General features: G+C 42.3%; 1 protein-coding gene and 1 long non-coding RNA gene across 4 annotated transcripts in view; both read left to right on the forward strand.

Moving 5' to 3' along the window:
* The first annotated feature begins 1,500 nt into the window (after positions 1 to 1,500).
* Positions 1,501 to 15,286, forward strand: LOC119483951. Of its 3 annotated transcripts, none has more exons than XR_005205875.1 (3): positions 1,501 to 1,623; positions 3,696 to 3,701; positions 15,274 to 15,286. It is a non-coding gene; the product is annotated as an uncharacterized LOC119483951 (long non-coding RNA). The 3 variants fall into 3 exon arrangements; XR_005205873.1 differs by having other exon boundaries at positions 1,507 to 1,805; XR_005205874.1 differs by having other exon boundaries at positions 1,507 to 1,714.
* Positions 15,287 to 20,521: 5,235 nt separating this feature from the next.
* Positions 20,522 to 22,442, forward strand: part of LOC119485151 (protein phosphatase 1 regulatory subunit 29-like) — a 261,463-nt gene continuing 259,542 nt past the window's right edge. Inside the window, 1 exon segment of the mRNA XM_037764504.1 lies at positions 20,522 to 20,672. The gene's annotated coding sequence lies outside the window, so the exon portion shown is untranslated.

Consider the following 22,442-nt stretch of genomic DNA (forward strand, 5'->3'; position numbering starts at 1 on the left):
CCTCGGCCCTGAGTCCAGTTATTAGAAGTTTCATTTCCTGTTACATCATAGGATACGTTACACCATTTAGCGGTCCCCTTTGTTACACTAATTTGGCCTGTTCTATTAAAACATACATAGTCCCCTTTTCGTATAGTAAACATTGGTGGCTGGATGTCTTTCCTTAGGGGCGGATATATTTCATCTAGTCTAGTACATGTGTCGGTTATATTGGATCCGGATGTTATAAGTTGCTGCATGCATTCCCACCCCTCTGGGTCGTCCATATGTATCGGTCCGGGTACCATAAATAGAGTGGGTCGTGCAGTTGAGCAGGCAAAACAATTACCTGCCTTGTATTGTTTTGCAGTAAACGTCATCCAATCAAGCCAGATGTTTCTATCCCCATATCCCGTGGCTAAACGTATGATGTCATTTGTATTTAGTTGGGTAAAATCTATTTTTATTATTCGGGGATCGGTCTGTTCTGGGGTTTGTGTTGAGGTGAGTGATGGGGGGTTTACTGAGGTTGCGGTGGACGTTTGACTTTGTTTTGGTTTTGGTTTTGGTCTTGTTTCTGGTTTTGCTTTTGGTTTTGGTTTTGGTTCCGGTAAGAATTTGAATCTAATTACCCCCATTTTATCAGTTCCTGATTGATCTACCCCTATTATTATACGTCCTGTGTCATTGGATCCGCAATCCCCTCCACTCAGTGGGTTTTGTTTAAGATTTTTAATAGTGATCAGCATAGGGTTATTTTTGTTGTTTGATTGAGTGTTCCGACGCTCTCGCGGTATGCCAGACTGTATTTGACCTCTCATAACAGAAACATGGGAGGAAATGCAGAGATGATTAGCTGGACACTTCCTCCCTGGATTCCAGTGTGGTCCTGTATAGGCCCACACCGCATCCCATGACGGACACCATCTGTATCGGCTGTTGAATGAGCATGTGTACAACGCATAACCACGCCATTGAAGGCCCCCATCTGACCCCCCGCAGTCAATAATGTCGCATAAATCTATCTGATAGATGGTGTTGCTACCAAATGTATATGTTAATTCGAATTCTTTAGAAGTACATTGACTCGATCTTTTAGTTCTACGTTGAGGTATGTCTCGTTTTGTTCTGGTCAAAGTGTGATTGGGGTGTGTCTGGTTGGTTACCTGTTTGCTCGCTTGTCTTGGTAAGAAGTCTAGAAAATATAGAATAAGACCCCCTAGTAGTATTGAGCCCAATACCACTAGGGCTTTATTTACCCATCCCATGGTTAATGTCCTGATAACCCTACCCCTCTACCCGATAGATGAATAAAAAATAAGCTATTGTTAACGTGATATATAAAGCAATAATTAATACAACATATAATATATAAGACTTTCACTGAGTCACCTTTTCCTTACGTTTAAGCCGTGTTTTATCTGTAAAACAGGCAAGACCTTGAAACCTTCCGTCCCTTAATTGTGTCTCATACAGCTCACTTATATTTTTTACAGTGTTATATATAAAAAATTCAGTATAGAAAACAAAAAATTCAGTCATTAGATTCAATGTTTACGTGTCTTCTTCTGTGCTCTTCTCTGGTGTCCCTGCAGAGATGCTTGCATCTACCCCTGGTGCTGTTCCTTTGTCCGGTTCATCTGGGTTGTGCGTCTTCTTCTGTGCTCTTCTCTGGTGTCCCTGCAGAGATGCTTGCATCTACCCCTGGTGCTGTTCCTTTGTCCGGTTCATCTGGGTTGTGCGTCTTCTTCTGTGCTCTTCTCTGGTGTCCCTGCAGAGATGCTTGCATCTACCCCTGGTGCTGTTCCTTTGTCCGGTTCATCTGGGTTGTCCACCCCTCCGCTGATGAAGTCTGCCGTTGGTTTTGGATTTTTTGTTGAGCTGCACTGGGTCAAGTGCCACCAAACTCCGCCTTTCCCTCCAAGTTGTACTGCCGTTGTTGTCCTCGCTATCACTCTATAAGGCCCCGTCCACCGTGGCTCCGACCACTTCCTCTTTAACACCTTCAACCAAAGGTGTTCCGGGGGGCCTTCAGGTGCTGTCAGCAACACAGGCTTCGGAGCATGGGGGGCACCTGAACAGGAGAGAGCTGAGACAAGAGCATTCACCTTCTGATAATACGGGCGGTAGCCTACAGCAGGTAGGACACACAAAGGCACTGTGGGACCTGGAAAAGGTCGTCCACAGTTGAGTTCAAACGGTGTTAAACCTGTTTGCCTATTGACTGAGGATCTCATAGCCAGAAGAGCAATGGGAAGAGCCTCAGTCCATGGCAAACCTGTTTGCTGACAAATCTTCAGCAGTTTCCCCTTAATGGTCTGGTTCGCACGTTCAATTTTTCCTTGCGATTCGGGGTGGTACACTGTGCCAAACTTGTGTTCCAGACCCAAAACCGTCTCCACTTCTCTCAAATCCTTATTTTTGAAATGAGAGCCATTGTCGGAGCGAATAAGTTTGGGAAAACCATGATATGGTATATAATTATTCACCAAACATTTGATGACTGTTTTAGCGTCCTCTTTTCCAGTAGGATAGGCCTCAATCCACCTGGAAAATGCATCCACTATGACCAACAAAAATCTTTTCCCTCCCGCCCGGATCCCCATATCCGTAAAATCCATAACTATTTGTTCGCCAGGACCCTCAGGTTTTGGGTATTTTCCCAAAGGAGGTTTTTCAGTAGGTCGAATGTTGCATGCCCGACAGGTAGTACAATTTTGTACGAAATCAATCACGGTTTTCCTCTTTTGTGGGAACCACCATGCCTCCAGAGCATACATCATTACCGCCACTCCCCCATGATGTAAGCCATGTGTTTGTTTTAACATGGATGGTATCCAATCTGACGGCATTACCGTCTTCCCATCTTTCTGCCACATTCCTACAAAACAATCCGTAGCACCTGCATCATCCCAGGATTTTTTCTCATGTGCAGGAGCGTCCTCCTGTGCCTTTTTTACATCATCAATAAATGCTCCTACTTCTTCGCCAAGCATTAATATACATTCAACAACATATCCTGCAGCAGCCTTGGCTGCAACATCCGCAGCATTATTGCCAATGCTCTCTAGGTCCTCTCCCTGAGAATGACCTTTCACTTTTAAGACAGCAACCTTTTTAGGAAGCTTAATGGCAGACAACAACTCTCTCATGAGCACCTCATGTGCCATGTTTTTGTTTCCGCTTGTCTTGAACCCTGTTTGTACCCAACCTGACATGTCCCTGTGAATAGCATTACACACATATGCCGAATCCGTGAAAATATTTACAGCTTTACCTTCAGCGAGTTTAAGAGCGGATACCACAGCAGTCAACTCAGCAGCTTGGGCAGATTGTTTTCCGTCTAGTGTAGCGGAGCACAGTGTGATAGGTTTTGAGGTGACATCAGGAACCGACACTACAGCATATCCAGCTTTTAACCCCTCCGTGGGATGTCTAAAACAGCAGCCGTCTGTAAATAGACTGAGATCACATATTGTTAAGGGGGTGGTTTCTAAGTCTGCTCGTAGTTTTGTGAATGACATAGATTTTTCTGCGCATAAGTGCTTTTTACCCTGACCATCCCCCATTTTGTCAGCCATATTGCAACCCTCGTGGAAAAAAGAGATGTGTGGCTTTGATAGTACTTGTAGAATCTTCGTCTGTCGCAATGGAGTGAGAGTGAAACACGCTGATGTAACGTAGGCTACAGTACTATGGGAAGTGAGAATTCGGAGTGGGTGGTGCATGACGATATGACCCACTTTCTCCACTATTTTAGCCAGTGCAGCCGCATACCTTACGCAGGGGCTGGCTCTCTGTTCTTGGGTATCTAATAATATGCTACAATAATATAACACATTTCTGTCTCCTCTTTGCTTCTGATACAAGACACCATGGGCGGTAGACAGCTGTTCAGATACGTCAAGATGGAACGGCTGGGAATAGTCCGGAAGGGCTAAAGCAGCCGCTTCGGCCATCTTCTGTTTTAGGCGGATGAACCCCTCTTCCCCCTCCTGTGACCATTCCAGTTCTGCCGTAAGATTTCTCATTCCTGCCATAGTTACCATCTGTCTAATCTTCTAGCCACAAATGTCCTCCCTGAACAGGAAAGTGGGGCATCTGGGCAGATACTGGTTTGGGACTGGAATGTTGTGGAGGGTCGGATTCAGGGCTATGTTCAGGGAGTGGAGGCGGTGGAGGCAATGTTTGGGTGTTATCGTATGGTGGGGGTACCGTAGGTGCTATACCTGTCATTACCATTTGATGATGCGGTGGTGGCGGATCGGGGAACGGACCAGGATAGTCCCCTAAAGCTGGGTACAGCCGGTTGTATCCGTCCGGGGTTTTATTTGGTTCTTTTTTAGTCTCTTTTTTTTACTGGCCATTGATGTCCTAATTCAGTTACAGATGCAAGATAAATGCCGTTTATTTTAGCTAAAGTTTTTGCTTGGTTCTCAACGTCTTTTTGGGCTTTCTTTTTTTTAAAGATACCGCTTTGTTCCACCGTTTTTCTACTTTGGGCCAAGAGTTCCTGCTGTTTTAGTATGGCTTCTCGTACTGCTGGGGTAAAAGCTGATATAGAGGAGTTTTCCGGGAACTCTTTATTCTCTATCATTCCTTTAAACCATGCATCCATCTCCTTTGTCTCTTTTCCCCTTCTCTCTGGGTCAAAGGTACATATCGCATTCGTTCTTACTTTCGCCCACTGTTGGCCGAAGGTTAACCCACTTTTGTTACAACCGCCTTTTTCCTCACAATCTTTGTCAAATTCTCCATCCATTCTGTCCAGTACTATTTCACACAGGTTTATTCAGTTTATGACAGTAACTAGATTCAGAGTAAATGGGTCGCTATGCCCCTCGCTGTGATCCTACCAACATAAGCTTCTACTGGACACTTTGATGTTCCAGCGATGTTGGCCCAGTATCAACAGTAAGTTTTAATTTTCCTCTGAATACTAGTTATTAATGTACACTCATACAGGCGCTCCAAGCGCTATTTTTACTATTCTCTAACGTCCCAGACGTTACTAAACTAGCGCTCCAAGCGCACTACTCTAGCGCTCCAAGCGCAGCGTTCCAAACGCTTTTTTAACGTCCCAGACGTTACTAAAAGGGCAACTTTCCTCCTTTTAGTTTTCAAACAGTAGTGATATCAGAGTAATTGGGTCGTTATGCCCCCACCACAGATCCCACCAACACAAGCTTCTACTAACGGTCTCCCGTCAGCGGTGCTGGCCCGGTATCTGAGGCAGTTTTAAATTTCCTCTGATGTACACTATCAATACAGTTTATTAGTGTTCCAAACACCACAGTACGGATCCCAGATCCTTATAGGATCCCAGATCCTTTTAACTAAGATCCCAGATCATTAGCGGATCCCAGATCCTTTTAACTAAGATCCCAGATCATTAGAGGATCCCAGATCCTTTTAATTAGTGTTCCAAACACCACAGTACGGATCCCAGATCCTTATAGGATCCCAGATCCTTTTAACTAAGATCCCAGATCATTAGCGGATCCCAGATCCTTTTAACTAAGATCCCAGATCATTAGCGGATCCCAGATCCTTTTAACTAAGATCCCAGATCATTAGCGGATCCCAGATCCTTTTAACTATGCAACTTGATTTATCAAAAGTCAAACAGAGATGCTTCAAACTCAGCCAGAGAGATAAATTTAGATCCTATGCCAATATGCAGATTTTGTTTTAACAGGTTCTGCTTACCTTTTTTCCTTGTAGTCAGGGTACCCTTATCTCTCTCTCACTGAGTTGTCCGGTCTCTGGCTCGCTTCGCTCTTTCCGAAGATCACGTCGGGGTCACCAAATTGAAGGAATTCCCCTCAGGGAATCGTCACCTTCATGCGTGTTGGTTTATCTTCTAGGCAGCTGCAAGCTCAGAGTTAAAATCATAAAAGATTGCAAATTAGGTTAAATCAGTATCAATTTATTCCGCAGATATATTCATCAAAGTTGCAAAGAGTTATTACAGAAGTTCTGGATTCATCAATGTGTCCCTGATAACATGTAATACAGTTTTCAGTTCGCAGTGAATGAACCCCGAGCTTTTCTTTACATTTGCTTTTATACACAGCAACAAGCATTCTCTGAAGAGGGCAGGGTTTTGATCCGTCTTAGTACTTTTCCACAATATCACTGTAGTACTTTTCCACAATATCTGACCTTCCTATTATCTGACTCCATCCTTAGACAACGCTGTCTACTGGTCATATCATTCTGTCCTCTCCCCCCTATCTGTTTCTTCCCTAAGGCTGAGTCCTTGAGACTGTTCTATCTACACAAAAATATGTTTATGCCGTCTCACCCTTGAGACTCTGCACGAGACGTCCCTCAGACGCCACAGTATTCATCTTCTAATTCTAGTCTAAACATCTTCAACCCACTGAACTCGTAACATAATAGTTTAAGCATTTGCCATATTATTCTTCATGATATATTTCCAACAGAGTGAGAATGTGTTTGGATCAGGCCTCACGCCCAAATCCTATATTTAGGTTTAATCTTGATCTTTACACTGCACACTGCAAATACAATGGCAGTAAGTAAATATAATGCTCTAGGTAGCAAACTGGGAGTGATTTTGGACACAGCTTTAGAGTATGTTAACTTTTCCAAATGGAATTTAAATGCAAATTCCTGGTGGTAAAGTGCAGGTGATGTGTAGCAGCAAAATAATTTGTTATCCAAAACAACAAACCTGCAATTACTACCTTTGCGAAGCTTGTATTGTTCAGTTTTTGTCGAGACTGTGCCAGAGAGGGGTTGATTTTCAGCTCTACAGTCATTTTAGAGGCTGCAGATTGTGGTATTGTTGTACTGAGTTGCATGATATTGTACAGGTGTTACTATTTGTAGCCGACTCCTGTATACAATAATTCCATCAGCAAGTAGAAAGCAAAGTGTGTACGTACTAAACAAGTCTCGCTTGTTCTCAGAGCCTCAGACTGATGTTTCCACATGTCCCTGCCTGTATAGTGGTGCAGACACTGAGGTAATCCTCACTGATGGAAAAACAGTCACAGTCACAAAGCCCCCTGTCTGCCCACTGAGCGTGTGATGAGATAGCGAAGGGATTGCTAGGGATATTTGGAGAATTTTCCTCCACTTTGACAAAGAAAGGACACCAAGGAGTTCATACGGAGAAATAAAGGTGACAGGTGGCTCTCGCTCCTTACTGAAAAATGACCTATTTCGCGCTACGGTTGTCCCCTATGTGAGGGTAGAGGTCAGGCTGTGGTGGTTCATTTACCACATGTGATATCTCTGGTGATATCTCCAACAGCAGTGCTCCGTGAAGGACACTTGGAGGGATGGTGCATTTCGGGACCATTTTGCAAAATCGGAAAGGTGCACTTCTTGGATGTTTCTGCTTATTTTGCGACGTGTCCGTATGTGGAAGGCAATGTTGGTCTGTCAGTGGATCGACCACTTTGGTCCAGACTGAAATATAACTATTGAATGGATTGCTATGAGGCATTTATAGTCATCACAGCATGAATCATTCTGACTTAGTGGCTCCAACAGCTCAAAGTTTTCACTTATTTAGTAAAATATCTCAACTTCTACTGAAGGGATTGGCACAAACACATTCGTGGCTTCCAGATGATGAGTCATAATGACTTTGGTGATCCCCCGATGTTTCCTTCAGTGCCACCAACAGTTTGACCACTTATTTGGAAGACACATTCATGTTGCCCACTGTTACGGCCTCTCAAATCAGACAAAGGCTCTAATGAGACAGAAACATATAAAAGACGCTACGTACCAGTTACTTGAAAAGAAACAACAACAGATATATTGTCAACAAGGCTCTTGCCCTTGTCTTGGCGCTTATCAAATTTAATGTCGAGGATTTTGCAGACATAGTCTCACAAATGTTGTGGTTTGCTATCAAGCCTACAGACTCCTGAACCACCTGACGAGCAGCAAAGAGGAGAAGAAGGACACCCTCATCCCAAGCTTTGTCAAACACCAGGCAGTAAGTTTGAAGCTTAGATGTTCAATCGCCCCCCGACTCTCTGGATGATACGTGCTTGAACAGCAATGAGTAATGTCAAGTTGTTTCATGAACTGTGCAAAATTCCTCGACATAAAATTTGATCAGATTACCCGCACTCTGCGTCTAAAGCAAGCCTACAACAAGAACAATACCATGTGGCCTCTCAAATCAGACAAAGGCTCTAATGACGCCGTGAACCAGTTACTTAAAGAAAACAACAAATTTATTGTCAACAAAAACAACAAAGTTAAAATGAAGCAAACAAAAAGGTTGGAGATCCCGGTCAAAAGAACAAAAGATGCGGAAGTCGCTGGGCCAGCCACGCAGTGAGCCGTCGCACCCAGCTCATCACCCTAAACTCAAAAAGTAGTTAAACTTGAACACAAACACGATGACTGAACTACCAGTGATCTCCAGCCCAAACTAAAAAAACAAGAATACTTTCAACCAAGCTGGTGGAAAACAATCGATGAGACTGAAGTCTCCCGAACTGTGCTGCCGGCTGGCCACACTGCTCCTCTGCCTTTCCCTTCTCCCTGATGACTTATTGGTCTCAGGTGCGCTCCACTGAAATTTTTCCGACTTTTTTGTCAGATTTTTTTCCGACTTTTTTTTCCGACATTTTTTTCCGACTTTTTTCCGACTTTATTTCTTCCGACATTTTTTTTTACATCTTTCAGACTTTTTTTTCAGACCTTTTTTTCAGACCTTTTAAAGACTTTATTTCTTTCGACATTTTTTTTTGACATTTTTCAGAATTTTTTTCTATGGATTTTTTCAGAATTTTTTTTCAGACTTCTTTTTTAAACTTTTTTCAGACTTCATTTCTACCGTAATTTTTTTTGACATTTTTCAGACTTTATTTCTTCCAACATTTTATTTACATTTTTCAGAATTTTTTGTCAGACTTTTTTTTTTACGACATTTTTTTGATATCTTTCAGACACCTAACACCCACAGGATGAATCCCACAGGCGTTGGGATCCCTTGACAATGTGAGGTTGACACATTTTGACAACTATTGGATGGATCACCATAAAACTTTCTACAGATGTTCAAAGCCCATCCATCCATCCATCCATCCATTTTCTTCCACATATCCGGGGCTTGTTCGCGGGGGCCAGCAGGCGTAGCAGGGTATTCCAGACGACCCTCTCCCCAGCAACGTTTTCCAGCTCTTCCTGGGGGACCCCGAGGCGTTCCCTCGCCACTGATCACTGTCATGATCTTTCTGTCGCATTTCCCAGAGCTCCAGCTCTTACATGTACTTCAGAGAGAGACGTATTTACAAGGATTAAACCAACACAGGGGAAGTCTAATACAGCTAGACACATGGAAAATGAAGAAGATGAAGAGAAAAAAACAAAAAGGAGAGGTTGATGGAGGGTTGTTATTTAGTTACAAAGGTTTTTTTCTAACTGTTTTTAACTAAACATGACACCACTGGTCTGTTTTTGTCAAAGCTCGGAGGGATAATGCATTCAGTTGCAGTCTCCTGCCTTTTAAAACACCCTATATTACACATTCTGGCCTCATCAACAGCCTTAAGAAGCTCCAACCACCAGTCTGATTTGAATAAAACTTGGGAGGGATGATGGATCTTGTTGCTCTTTGGCCCAAGGGGGTTTGCTGCATAATTTGTGTGGGATGAGATGTTTACATATTAAGATGCTGTCACATTTCAGCCTTCTTCAGCACATGTGGCCAGAGGCAAAATTATCTATCTGTTGCTGCCTTCAAATGGGGGTCGTGTTTACCGTGTTCACAAGAAGGGTCCGTATGAACGCCCCTCTTGTGGTATTCACAACCTTGAGATTGGACATTTTCTGAAAGCTCACGAGTTGTGACCATAGACTGTGTAAAATATGGACAGAGTCTCTGTGACGTCACCAATGGGTTTCTGAAGAGCCATTGTGAAGCTCGAAGTGGGTGGCTTCGGCTGTCACCATCTTCACAATCCAAAAATGGGCAAAGAGATGGATTGTCGAGTCGATTGTTGTTGGAGCAGTTAGCGATCTGGTACAGCACCCACCTGTCAAAGCGGGCCACGCCCTCAATTATGCCTAACTTTAAGCCTTAATATAATTTAAACGGATGAGTTATATACAAATTCATCCCCGCACAGTTGTCATGAACGGGGGGAATTAGTTATAGAGACCAAAACCGTTTTTTGTACCAGGCTGTAAACTTGTTTATTTCTGCTGTAAAGTTGGCCATTTTAACATGAGGGTCTATGGAGATTGAATAACTTTTGGAGCCTCAAGTGGCCAATTGAAGAACTGCAGTCTTTGGCACTTGGCGTCATTTCTCAGCACAGGAAGTTGCTGCTTGGTTGTGACGTGTTAGCTGTCATGATGTTTTCAGAAATGGCTTTGGGCCGTGGAAATTCCAGCCCAGTTGCCAGGAAAAAAAATTGGCATTGGATGTTTCTGCAAACCGGGGAAAGTTCATGTTTTTGCATTCGGTCAGAGCAAGTGATTTAGTTTAAAAAGAGCGAAAAGAGACACACTGCAGGCAGGAAGGGCAGGTAGATGTGTCCAACAAACACAACGCTTTCATCCAGGAGACAGCTCTTCGTGTCCTGTGCGTCACGTTACAATCAGTTGTTCGTTCGTGTCCCGTGTTCACAAAATCTATCTATCTATCTATCTATCTATCTATCTATCTATCTATCTATCTATTGATTTTTGCAAGCAGCAAATGATGTTAACATTTTGTACATCAATACAGTCATCATGCTACCACTGCACTTATCGCTGATTAAATCATTTGCATAAATCACATCTTATGTTCAAGTTGTCAGATTTACAGTTTTTTCGCTTTGGCTCAATTCTCGAATGAGAAATAATATTTTTCAAAATACATTCAAAACTCTGAACAATTAGTTTGTTGTTCACAACAGATTCGCACGTGTTTTGGCACGTGTGTGCAAAGACTCAGTACAATTGTCTACAATTTGCCCAACAACCACTTGAACATGTCTTGCTGATCAAAACTGATGAGTTGATTCTCAGTGAAACTGTCATTCAATCATCAGAATCTGTCAGACTACATGTGTGTGCCATAAATACTGAACTACAGCAGGTTCTTTTCATTGTTGCAGGGTTTGTTTTTTGGCATGGATTTAATTTTGTGGAAAATGTTCTGTTCACTGTTTATGACTTTACATGAAAGATCAAAGGTGAATTTTCTGTTTACAGTAGGCTACATGTAAAACATTTCTACACAATTAAATTAACTATATAAAAATGGGTATATCTATTTTCTGTGTACTTCAGTATTGGCTTTTCTCAGTAAACTTTAACCAACTGTTGAAATGGGAATCTAAAAAGCTCAGTGCGATACACATTCAGCATTTAGCTAGACAAAACTGACATTCTGGTATCATACAGAAAGTAGTCAGTGTCAACAGGAAGTAGAAACAAAACAGGGATTGTATTATAAGAAACATTTCCAGGGTTGACTGCCGTGGTGAAAAAACATCTAATCATGGCAAAACAACTTTTCATATTGGTGCTGTTGGCCAGTTTACTGACACAATAACTGGCTTTTGAAGCATGAATGAAGTGTTTAGGGTGAGTTACTACCTTTTTGCAGACAATAGAGTTCATCAAACAGTTGTGACAAATTACACTTCCAGTTTAGATTAAGTTAAGACTGTTTTGAAAAATGAGACAATGCGATTGAGAAAAACTGTAAAAATATAAAAACTGGAAAAGGCCATAAAATAAGTAGTTTTTAGAAAAACTGCGGATGAATTTTCTTAAACTATGTGCAGACACTGACAGCTCGAGGAGAAGAGAGGAGGATTTTTTTTATCAATCATACCCCCTTTCTCATTGGATCAAAGGTCAACTTAACATGTCTCCTGTGTTGAACTTTGGCGTGATGCGGCCAATCAGAACAGCCTCTCCATCACGGTTCAGTGGTGCAGACCGCCACTGTGCTCACAGGGCACAGGGCAAAAGTGTGGGAAGCTTGAAGACTTTTAAATGCATTAGACACTTCACACCGTCTATATCAGCGTCGTCAGAGCTGTCGATAAACGTAAAAGATCCAAACCCACAGAACAATCCGCCGATCGAACCGAGGACGGTTATGGATGAGGACCGAAAGTGTTTGGTTTTATTTTGCTCTTTAGATACTGACTGCATCCCTGGACAGAAAGGAATGGAAGTAAATGAGTAAACAAGAGTAACATATTGTCCTTGGATATTCAAACAAAGACATAAAGCCAGATAGAAAAGAATCAAAATAGAAAAAAAGACACCATCCCCTTATATTGTATTAAAATACTGTTTATCTAACTGCAGCTCTGCACTGTGCCCAATTGTATATTCCCCAAACATGTTGTTGCGTTGGCAGTTCGTATTTGCCTCAATTTCATGGCAGAGAGGAACATAATGAAATAATTTCTATTTCCTAGATTGTTTTTTTTCTAACGCCGTCTCTTTCAAATTGTGAAACAACCGTTTAAAATCATTTCACGGGATTACAAAGAATGAAAGTAACCCACCTAGTTGCCTCGTAATGAACAGAGATCAGACTCATTTGAGATCTTATTATTGTGAATCACAAGCATGCACTGATTCAGCAACAGAGATGAACACTTTGGGACAAGACTATATCATGTAAAAGTATTGACCAAATAATATATATATGTATATGTATATATACAGCTTTGTTTTATACAAACACACTTATATAATCCTAATTTGCACATTACCACAAAAAAGATGTATGTTTTATTTGTTTATGTTTATTTATTTTGCACAAATTAAGACGACACAACAGAACAAATAAATCAATAAATAATATACAGGGCAGGAAGCGGTAAAAAAAACCCACTGGGCTTATCTGAAGCCTCCACCTAGAGATAAGATTAATATACAGAAATAATATGACTACATAATAGTAATGACAAAAAATCTGAACAAGATATATACTTTATAATAACAACAATAACAATACAATATATATGCGTGCATGCATGTAAGTGTATGGTTAGTGTTGTCTACATTGACTTCTGGGCAATAGAAACATGAAACATAACACTATGAGTGAAACAGATACATTGAAACAATTACAAAACAGCAATTAAATTACCTTTTGAAACATTTAATAGATGAACAGTTTTTTGACAGATGTGAAAAGCTACTCCATAATTTAGTGACCCCTAAATCTTATTGAAAATTGACTTCTACTAGTGAGCAATTTAGGAGGATGAAGATCGAGAGATTGAAGGGTTGAGTACATGGATGTATTAAGAGAACTGGATACAGCGTTGGAAGCGGGGCCTCAGTCATTCCTATGAGAGTGGCCTAAATGGCTCGACTTCCATCTGGAAAAGTACCAGGATCTTGGCGGAGTAGCGTCCGAGATGATTGGCGGAGTAGCGTGACTCGGTCACATGACTCGGTCACGGGGTCACAACGTCACGCCGTCGTCACGGCTTGCACTCCAGCCTCGGTCTGGGTCTCACTCACATGAACGGAGGAAGGGAAATAACTGTGGATTCAGCTATCAGTGCGTTTTACAACTTTAAAAACTTCATTTTTTAAATAAGGACTATTAGAGTGGTCGTACTGAGGAGTTGATTCACCTCAAAAAACTACGAAAGTCCGGATCGAGGACCGGCGCTCTTCCTGGGGGCTTAGTTGAGTAAGAATGGACCTGAGAATGTGGTTGGGGTACAGAACACAAGACTTTGGCTGTGTCTGAGATCACTTCTTCTTTCACTCATTCTCTACGATAGACAGACGTGACACGGTAATGTGATTATGTTTAGGTAACACAGGGGTAGGTTTCCGATGCCGAGGGGCACTAGTGAGTGAGAACAGGTCGGTCAGTCTAAAAGTATGTTCTGTTCAGCATTGACTTATTCATAAGCCGTGCTTCTCAGTGACCGTACGAGCCTTCTCCTCCTCCTCCTCCTCTTCCTCCTCCTCCTCCTCTTCTCTGCATTCATTTATCAGCAGCAGCCAGGGAGTGCCGGGAAAATTGCACCCATCACTAGACAAATGTCGAGGCCATGAAACCCCTCTCCAGCCTTATTGCTCACCTAAACCAAACAAATGCAAGGCACTTACAATACAATTAGTCCATATATCACGACAGACAGGGTCCAAATAAAAGCCACATTTAAACGGCAACAGGTATTGAAATGGACACACTGAACGGAGCTGACTGAATGCTGCAGGAGCCGTGCTGCAAAATTAAAGTCGTGTGTGTAGTTTAATGTCTATTTTATGTCTTGTTGCACTGACCTGTTGTAATGTTTAGGGACATGCTTGAAGGCCTTTTGTCCACAACCAGAGGATGAGCTCATGGAGGACGTCTGCCTTTCATTATGTATTTTTCAACCGGGACCTATTTTCCCATGTTTTTGTGTCTAAGTGACTAATGGGGACAACAGTTTATGAAATTGGTCCAGTATTGAGGGAGAACGCTGTACCGGGCTGCAATGTAATCATATCGTGCAACTCCTCACCGTCAATGTACGTCCACTAAAAGTGCTTGTTTTTGCCACTAACAGGCTCAGATTGTTTTCATAAGTGTCTGACAACATTATGGAAATGACCCTACAGAGAAATTAAACATGTTTCTTTATCTTTCACTTGATCTGGTCTCAGATCTCGCAAGACTTGTTTTTTATGCCGCAAAGAGCCACGGGTCGAATTGGAACCAGACTTAGGACTTAGCCTAAGTTACATGGGGCACCCGCTCTACCAGGTGAGCCAGCCCGTTCTCATTCCCAGGGTGTCAAATACAGAGGCTTTGTCACAGCCGTCGACGTTCGATACCGCCGCACAAGACACCCTTTAGCGCTGGGTGTTCCATTAACTACAAGGTAAACCCATCCGTGGTAACAGTAAACGCTCAGAGAACGTGCGCTGGGAGTGACTGTGGTGACGGGGTTTAAAGACACACACCGGGTGGGTGAGATTTGAGGTGGATGGGTCCAACAAACACAAGGCTTTCATCCAGGAGACCGCTGTTTGTGTACCGTGTGTTAAGTTTCAATTTCACGTTACAATCAGCTGTTCATTCATTTTCATTTTCACTGTACAAACGTAGTAGGTTTAAGCCCACCGATGTCATTTTTTCCTAAACCTAACTCAGCGGTTTTGATGCCTAAACCTAAAGTGACGCCAAGGGTAAAAAATTGTGGTTTTGATGCCAAAAATAAATCGACAAAGCGACGGTATGTCACGAGTTGGGATGAGAATGTGTTGGGTGAGCTATCAGGGCGCCCTTGCTGTTGCTGTGAGTGAGAGTTGGAGAGAGGAGAGTGTCGGTGTTGTCAGACTTTGTTGTGTTGGAGTAAAGAAAGCGTAGCTGTTACCTGCGGCAATGTTTTAGTACTTGAGACCGGTCTCAAGACCACTTTTTGAAGATTGTCTCGGAATCTGCCGCATTTTTAAGAGGACGCAGGATTTTTTTTCAGGATTTCGAGACCACAACTGCGGGGATATTACTAACTTACCTGTGCATTGTTGGATTTATGAGTTAACATCATTACTGTGATTGCTCATAGAAAACCAAGGAAAATCCCCACACATAAAATTCACCTCTGTAATGCCTTTTGATTATTTTATCAATACATTTCTCATGGCACACTTATACATACACACATATACAGTAGATATGGCAATAAAAGAGGAGAATGAAGAAGGGTCTTTATTTGTTTTCTGTGGCTGTTTTTATGGGAATGTGGCTCTTTCAGATGTGAGGAGTGCCTCTGGTTGCATGTTCCACATTTTATCGTAAGTGTGTCGTGCAGTGTGGGACACGCACTGGTCCGGTCTTGACTTGGTCTCAACCCCTCCAAGTCTTGGTCTTGTCTCTGTCTCGATACCCTCTGATCTTGGTGATGACTTGGTCTCAGTTTAGGAGGTCTCGAATACAACACAGGTCCTGTGTTCTGCTCGAGCTATCACCGAGACAAAATCTTGTTGCACTTGATGAAGATGAATTCTTGATTCTGATACTGGAGAAAACTAATTCCCAGAATGTGTGATCACTGATTTGTTCTGAAAGTGTTTGAAGTGAAAATAAAACAACAAACAATCAAACATTTAATTATTTGGTTATTTTATCTTCATGCTTCCCAATTACACACAAATCAGAGGGTTGTTTTGTTATTGGACAGAGCTTTGGTAACCTTTAATTATGCAAGACGGGAGTTATATAACGAAGTAAACTGAGAGCAGATGGACATCTGGACTGATGACTAGAGCAGTTAAGAACACATGAAGAAATAGCTTATTAATATGAACACCAGAACAAGGGAAACAACAGTCGAGAGTACAGAGCGAGTCTCCATCATTCAGATAAAATTACTGAGGAGGAACCTTTGCAGAGGTAAAAGGGTCAGTTCATCCCAAATCACCATCAACAGTATTAATCAGGAACCAACTGAGGTCATAGTGAGATCTGTGGATTGTACTGAATAACTGCATCACTGCATCTGGAAAGAGACTTTACTGTGGAGTTGCAGCAATGCCTGGCTTTACCTATCAATCCACCTGTATAGTGCTAGCTCCCATTAAATCATGCAACCAGTCCTATGCTGGGAAAATAGTTAATTTAATTTATGGTAGTTGTGACTAAACACAACTTGAACAGGAAATTGCACGATGTGAGCACAATACAAACTAAAATTTCTCAAAAGTAGATTTTTTTTGCAAGACAGGGTCACAAAATTAGCTAATAATGCAGACTCATCAGTTGATAGAGATAAGATAAGATAAAATAAAACTTTATTAATCCCGAAGGAAATTCTTGTACCAGAGATTGCTCTAAATTACAACAAAATTACAACAAATTCAAGTGTATGAAATAAAAAGTACTTTCTAGCTCCAGCTCCAGCTCTAGTAAAATGAGTAAATAAGATAAATAAAATAAAAAAGGATAAAAAGATTTTTTAAAAAGTAAGCTAAAAAACAGAAAAGGAAGTAATATTGCACTCAATGAACAGTGATATTGCACTCAATAAACAGTGATATTGCACATGAGAATAGAAAAAGTAGTATTGCACATGACATTGATATTATTGTTGTTGTCAGTGTCCGGTGTTTTCAGTTGTCCTTCCTGCAGAAGGAGGAGGAATTATATAGTCTGGTGACCTCCTGTGGCGTTCTGTGGTGCACCTCGGTGGTCTCGGTCTACGGTTGAAGGTGCTCTGGTGTGATTCCAGTGTGGCGTGCAGAGGAGTTGAGAGGCGTTGTCCCTAATACTGAGTAGTTTCCTCAGCATCCTGCTCTCCAACACCTCCACCAGTTCAACTCCCAGGACAGAAGTTGATATTGCACTTTAGTGCTGCAAATTATCGAACAAATTTGCAACTAGAATGACACTCGGAGAGCGCAGACCTCCGCGCCACCCTCTCCGTTCAGTTTGAGCCATCATCCATGTGTATGCTTGTTTATGTTGAGATCAGCTGTACGTAGCGGAGCATTGTAAAACACTTCATTCAAATTGGACAGAAACTAAATAAAACTCACCCAAACCATCGTGGTTACTCTTTCCTCTTTGCTTTGGTCGAACTCAACTGTAATTTCACAGAGTTTAATGTGAAAAAACGCAGAATCTACAGTTGTCACCCCCCCGCATTGTCATTCTTAAAAATATTCCTGAATCCGGATTATGATCCGGATCACCACCAAAATCGAATGGATTGTTCATCCTGCCACACCTCACCCCTCCAAAAGATTTCACTAAAATCCATCGCGGACTATTGGAGTAATCCTGCAAACAGACAAACCAACAAACCAACAAACCAACAAACAAACCAATGCTGGTGAAAACATCACCTCCTTCTTGGGCCTTCGGCCTTGGCCAAGGTAATTCATAAAATTACCAAAACCAGCTTATGTGCAGTGAATCTACGGGGCTTTAGAGACCTCTTTGGATCAGGTGTTCCGGGAAAGTTGCCCACTTTGCCTGGTTCTTACTCCAGCCTCGACTGCAGCAGAAATCTCAGAGGTGGAGGACTCAAAACCTGGACAGATCCAAAGTATCTGCGTGGCCACCAGTAAAGATACTTGAAGAAAATGTCTTTTTATAGTGTGTGTGTGATTTAGACAAGCTTATTCTTGAAATGAAGTTCTCTATCATGCTGCAGTTTTAAATCACCCCAGTCCAACAATAGTAGAAATTCACTCCCTGTTAATAATGAGCTCCGTGTGATTACATACGGTATGTGATGGGATTCAGTGGAGCGTTGCTGCTACAGTACATGACTGCTTCAGGATGAAGAGGAAGATGTGGAGTCAGTGAGGTGCTCCATCACTAGACACAGGGCTGGTGGTCTGGCTGCTGCAAAAACGACGGACTTCCCTGTCTTTCGGCTTGCCACTGACCACACACACACACGACCCAAAAAAACTCACCCACAAATCAGGAGCAAATCAATACCTCTCAAGCTGACCGGCAATGACGTCAGCTGCACAGTTGGATCTCCCCCTTTTCTCACTGTGTGCCTGTATGTGTGTGTGTGTGTGTGTGTGTGTATGAGAGCCTGTCTCCCAACCCCTTTGCACGAGCGCGCACTTTTGAGGCGCGTTGCTACGTGCCCAGATTGGAAAGCAGCTGCGCGCCGCTGCATGGGGAGGCAATAACTCGCACAAGGGATGGAGGGGAGATAGATACCAGAGAGGAGTGGCTTCCTAGTTTGTTTTTTTCCCCTGAACTCCACACGCTGTCTGAGACTAAACATTATGTAATTACCACCTCTGGAGACGAGAGCGGGCTGCAGCGCACCCTTCCATAGTTCTTAATATCTATATTCATATGCGCTGCTTTCATTGTGGTTAGATTGTGCCAGAAACAGAGCTATACTAATGCTATATAGCAGAAGATTGTTGTCACAGTCAAAAGTAAAACTTAAGCATATAATATATACACGACAGGAATAGACTATTATGATGATGTGAGATTAAAAATAGCACAATTAAGTCAAGGTCGCCAGCAGAAACTCTCTGCTGAGAATCACAGATGCGTTAAGTCCCGCTGGGAATATTGCTGTGATATTTAAATGGCGCTTTCTTTGGCATTTTAATGATGCAGACCCGACATTATTAAAATACTGATTACTGATATTAAAGGTCCCATATTATAAAAAAGTGAGATTTTCATGTTTTTTTATTATAAAGCAGGCTTTAGGCCTATATAAATACTGTGAGAGTATCGAAACACTCAATCCACCGGGACATACACACAGCCCGTATTCAGAAACTCTGCATTTGAAACAAGCCGTCAGGATTTCTGCCCATTCAAGATGTCACGAATATACAATAATATTTAGACCCATGACACAATTTTAATCGTAAACATTCTAAATGTGTCCCACTTTATTTCCTGGTTGCAGTGTATGTGCATGTCATCAGCTGACAGGAAGTACACATGGACCCAAGCTGTTGCCTAGCAACGCAATTCTGTTGCAATTCCTTCAAAATGCGCTAAAACGGAGCGTTTAAAACAGAGGTTGAATACAGGTATATTCAGGCTGACAGTATGAGCAAAATAAAGTGTTTTTTGATCATTACAGCATGTAAACATGTTCTAGTAGAAAACACAAAATACAAGTATGAACCTGAAAATGAGCATGATATGCACTGTAAAAAAAAAAGTGTAAAATAATGGAAATTTTCCGGCAGCAGGGGCGCCAGAAAATATCTGTTAAAAAACGGAAAAATACTGTCCGTTAATTAGCATAAATGAACTGTAAAAAAATCCAGTAATTATCTTTATATAATTAGCCTTTATTACTGTAATATTACAAGAAATATTTTACTTTTATTTATTGTTTGAATAGTCATACACCGTAAATGTAAGACCATTTACATATAAATCACAAATGAAACATGTATTTTACGCTGCAAAAGCCGAAATTTACATTAACTCTCAGAAGTTTTGCAAAAAAAATCTGTATTTTTACAAGAAATATTTTTAGAATTCCATGAAATCTTTTTCTTTCCTTTTCCTCTTCTTCTAACATAAATTAATTGTTAAAAATGAGTCATAAACCTCTAAAAAACAGAATAATTATCTTTTAAAATGATCAAGAAAAGCTTAAATACAGATAATTACGATTGTGATTAAAACAAATACTGTAAACCTAAGACCATTTACATATAAATCACAAATGAAACATGTAATTTAAAAAAATGTTTCTGTCATTTTGAAATACAGACAAAAAATGTAAAATTTCTTACTTAATTTTTTTACAGTGCATATTCAGGCAGACAGCATGAGGAAAATAAAGTGTTTTTTGAACATTACAGCATGTACAAAAAACAAGTATGAACCTGAAAATGAGCATGATAATGGACCTTTAAGGCGACAAAAAAATGCAAAGGCTTTTTTTATTTTTCCTTTCATCGCATCCTGCAGGTTTGTGTCACTCATATGAAATCTGGAGATGCTGTTACCCTGATTCAACATCACCCCTCTGTCGGACTGAGCCACCTCCTCTCTCTCTCTCTCTCTCTCTTCCATCAGCTCCATTCTGTCTCTCATCCCTCCTCTTGCGCACACTCCCTCTCCCTCTCTCTCTCTCTGCTGGAACGCACGGTCCTCCGCCTGCTGTCCAGGGATAATACTCTCTGTGCCGCTGCAGAACGGACCGTTAAAGCTGCATGCTGCCTCTTCCTCTTCCTCCACCACCAGACCGAGAACCCCGATCGAGGTAAGTCAAAACCTCGCCGTGCTGAGCAAGAAGCTATGGCTTATATATGGTGTCAATGTTGGGGTTGAGCTTCTGCACTTGTGGGTTCACTGGGATGGATTGCGCACTGGATGGAGAGATGCTGCCACGTTGAGAGATGCTGGATCTGTTGTACAGCCTCAAAAATGTGCTTATTCGGCCAATATGCACCTGCTCATCTTCTAATAGCGCATGCAGCTGCTTGGACTGTCTGTCTCAGACACTTATGAGATAGAAGCAGAGGCTGAACAGAGCAGAGGAGAAGAAAACATTAAGAAAAGAGAGAGAGAGAGACAGAGAGAGAGAGAGAGAGAGAGAGAGAAGGAAGGGTGGAGAGATTTGGGCAAATTGTTGACCTACTGACAAGTGGTGTCATCCATCCTCAATAGATGGCAAAAGGGGCAGTTTGGTTATTATCACTTCACAGTGTGTATTTTTATTTTATTTATATATATATATGTATATTAAGGTGTGCAGGACAGCTGTTGGGATGATCCAGCTGTTGGGATGATCCAGCGGACCCTCCAGGTCTGCCTGCGGATCCCAGGTCTGATGCGTTCAGAGCGGGGAGGTGTTGCTGGAGCTGCTCGGTGCCAAACACCTCCTCCAGGCAGCTGCTGCTTGTGTGTGTGTGCGTGCATATCTCTGCATGGGGCGCGTGCGTGCCTGTGTGTGTAGTCACTGCCACCATCACCATCTCCATAGAGTCCGCGTGTGTGTTTGCTGAGGGATAGTATGCAGCTGTAAAAAGACGCGCACATGTGTGCCTGTGCTCGAGTTATCAATTTCCATATCAAAGTGGTTGTTTCGATAGATTTTGCATTAGTAAGGATGGAGGCTATTTGGTCCCGAAATACAAACCTCAGTCAGCGGCAGCAGCAGTGCGCGCGTTTTGGAGACGGTGAGAGAATAGAGGAGAGAGAGAGAGAGAGAGAGACGGAGATGGGGAGAAGATGAGAGAGGGGGGTGAGAGGGGAAGTGAGAGAGAGAGATAAGAGAGGGAGCGATGGCGTCCTACACCAGCGCTTTCTGCTTTCTGGCACTCCTTTGATTTATCGTCTCTCCAATGCGCACTGACGCACACAGCTCCGGGTCTCCCGCTCTTCATCTCACCGACTGATCAGGATTATCTCAGACTGACGGTCGTCGACCCATCTGGCCACCGGGGAAACACACCCTCACTGAGAGAGACAGGAGACCCCGTTACCACCCTCCTCCTCCTCCTCCTCCTCCTCTTCATCATCATCATCATCATCATCATACCTGTCAAAAATATCAAGATATATTTATTACCATCAAACTGTTATCTTCATCAGCACCCCTTTCATAATCATCATCATCATTACAATTGCTTTTATGATTGCCATTCTCATCCTCCTCCTCCTCGTCCTCTTCCCCTGTTATTACCGGAGACCAAACACACGTTAAGACGTGACGGATGATCGCCGCCGTGAAAGCAATCACGACTGATGCGATGTGACAAGCGCGCCACTGGACATCCAGCGGTGATTTGGTTTTGATCCCAAATAAGATTTCCTCTCTGCCTCCCAGTCGCTCCGCAACCTGGGATGGATTCGTTTATGCATCTCATTGTGATGGTGCGTGCCGTGTGCGTGACTCATTTGGCCGTGCCGTGCTGGGATAGTGGAGGCCAGAGCATCGCTGCAGGCTGCTGGAAGGAGCGCCAAGTTTTAGAACGGCTCATAGGAAATATTAGGACAGGACAGAGGGAAACACTGAGCTTCATCATCA

Source organism: Sebastes umbrosus, chromosome 3 (assembly GCF_015220745.1).
Source record: "Sebastes umbrosus isolate fSebUmb1 chromosome 3, fSebUmb1.pri, whole genome shotgun sequence".
In the NCBI taxonomy this organism is placed as follows: Eukaryota; Metazoa; Chordata; class Actinopteri; order Perciformes; family Sebastidae; genus Sebastes; species Sebastes umbrosus.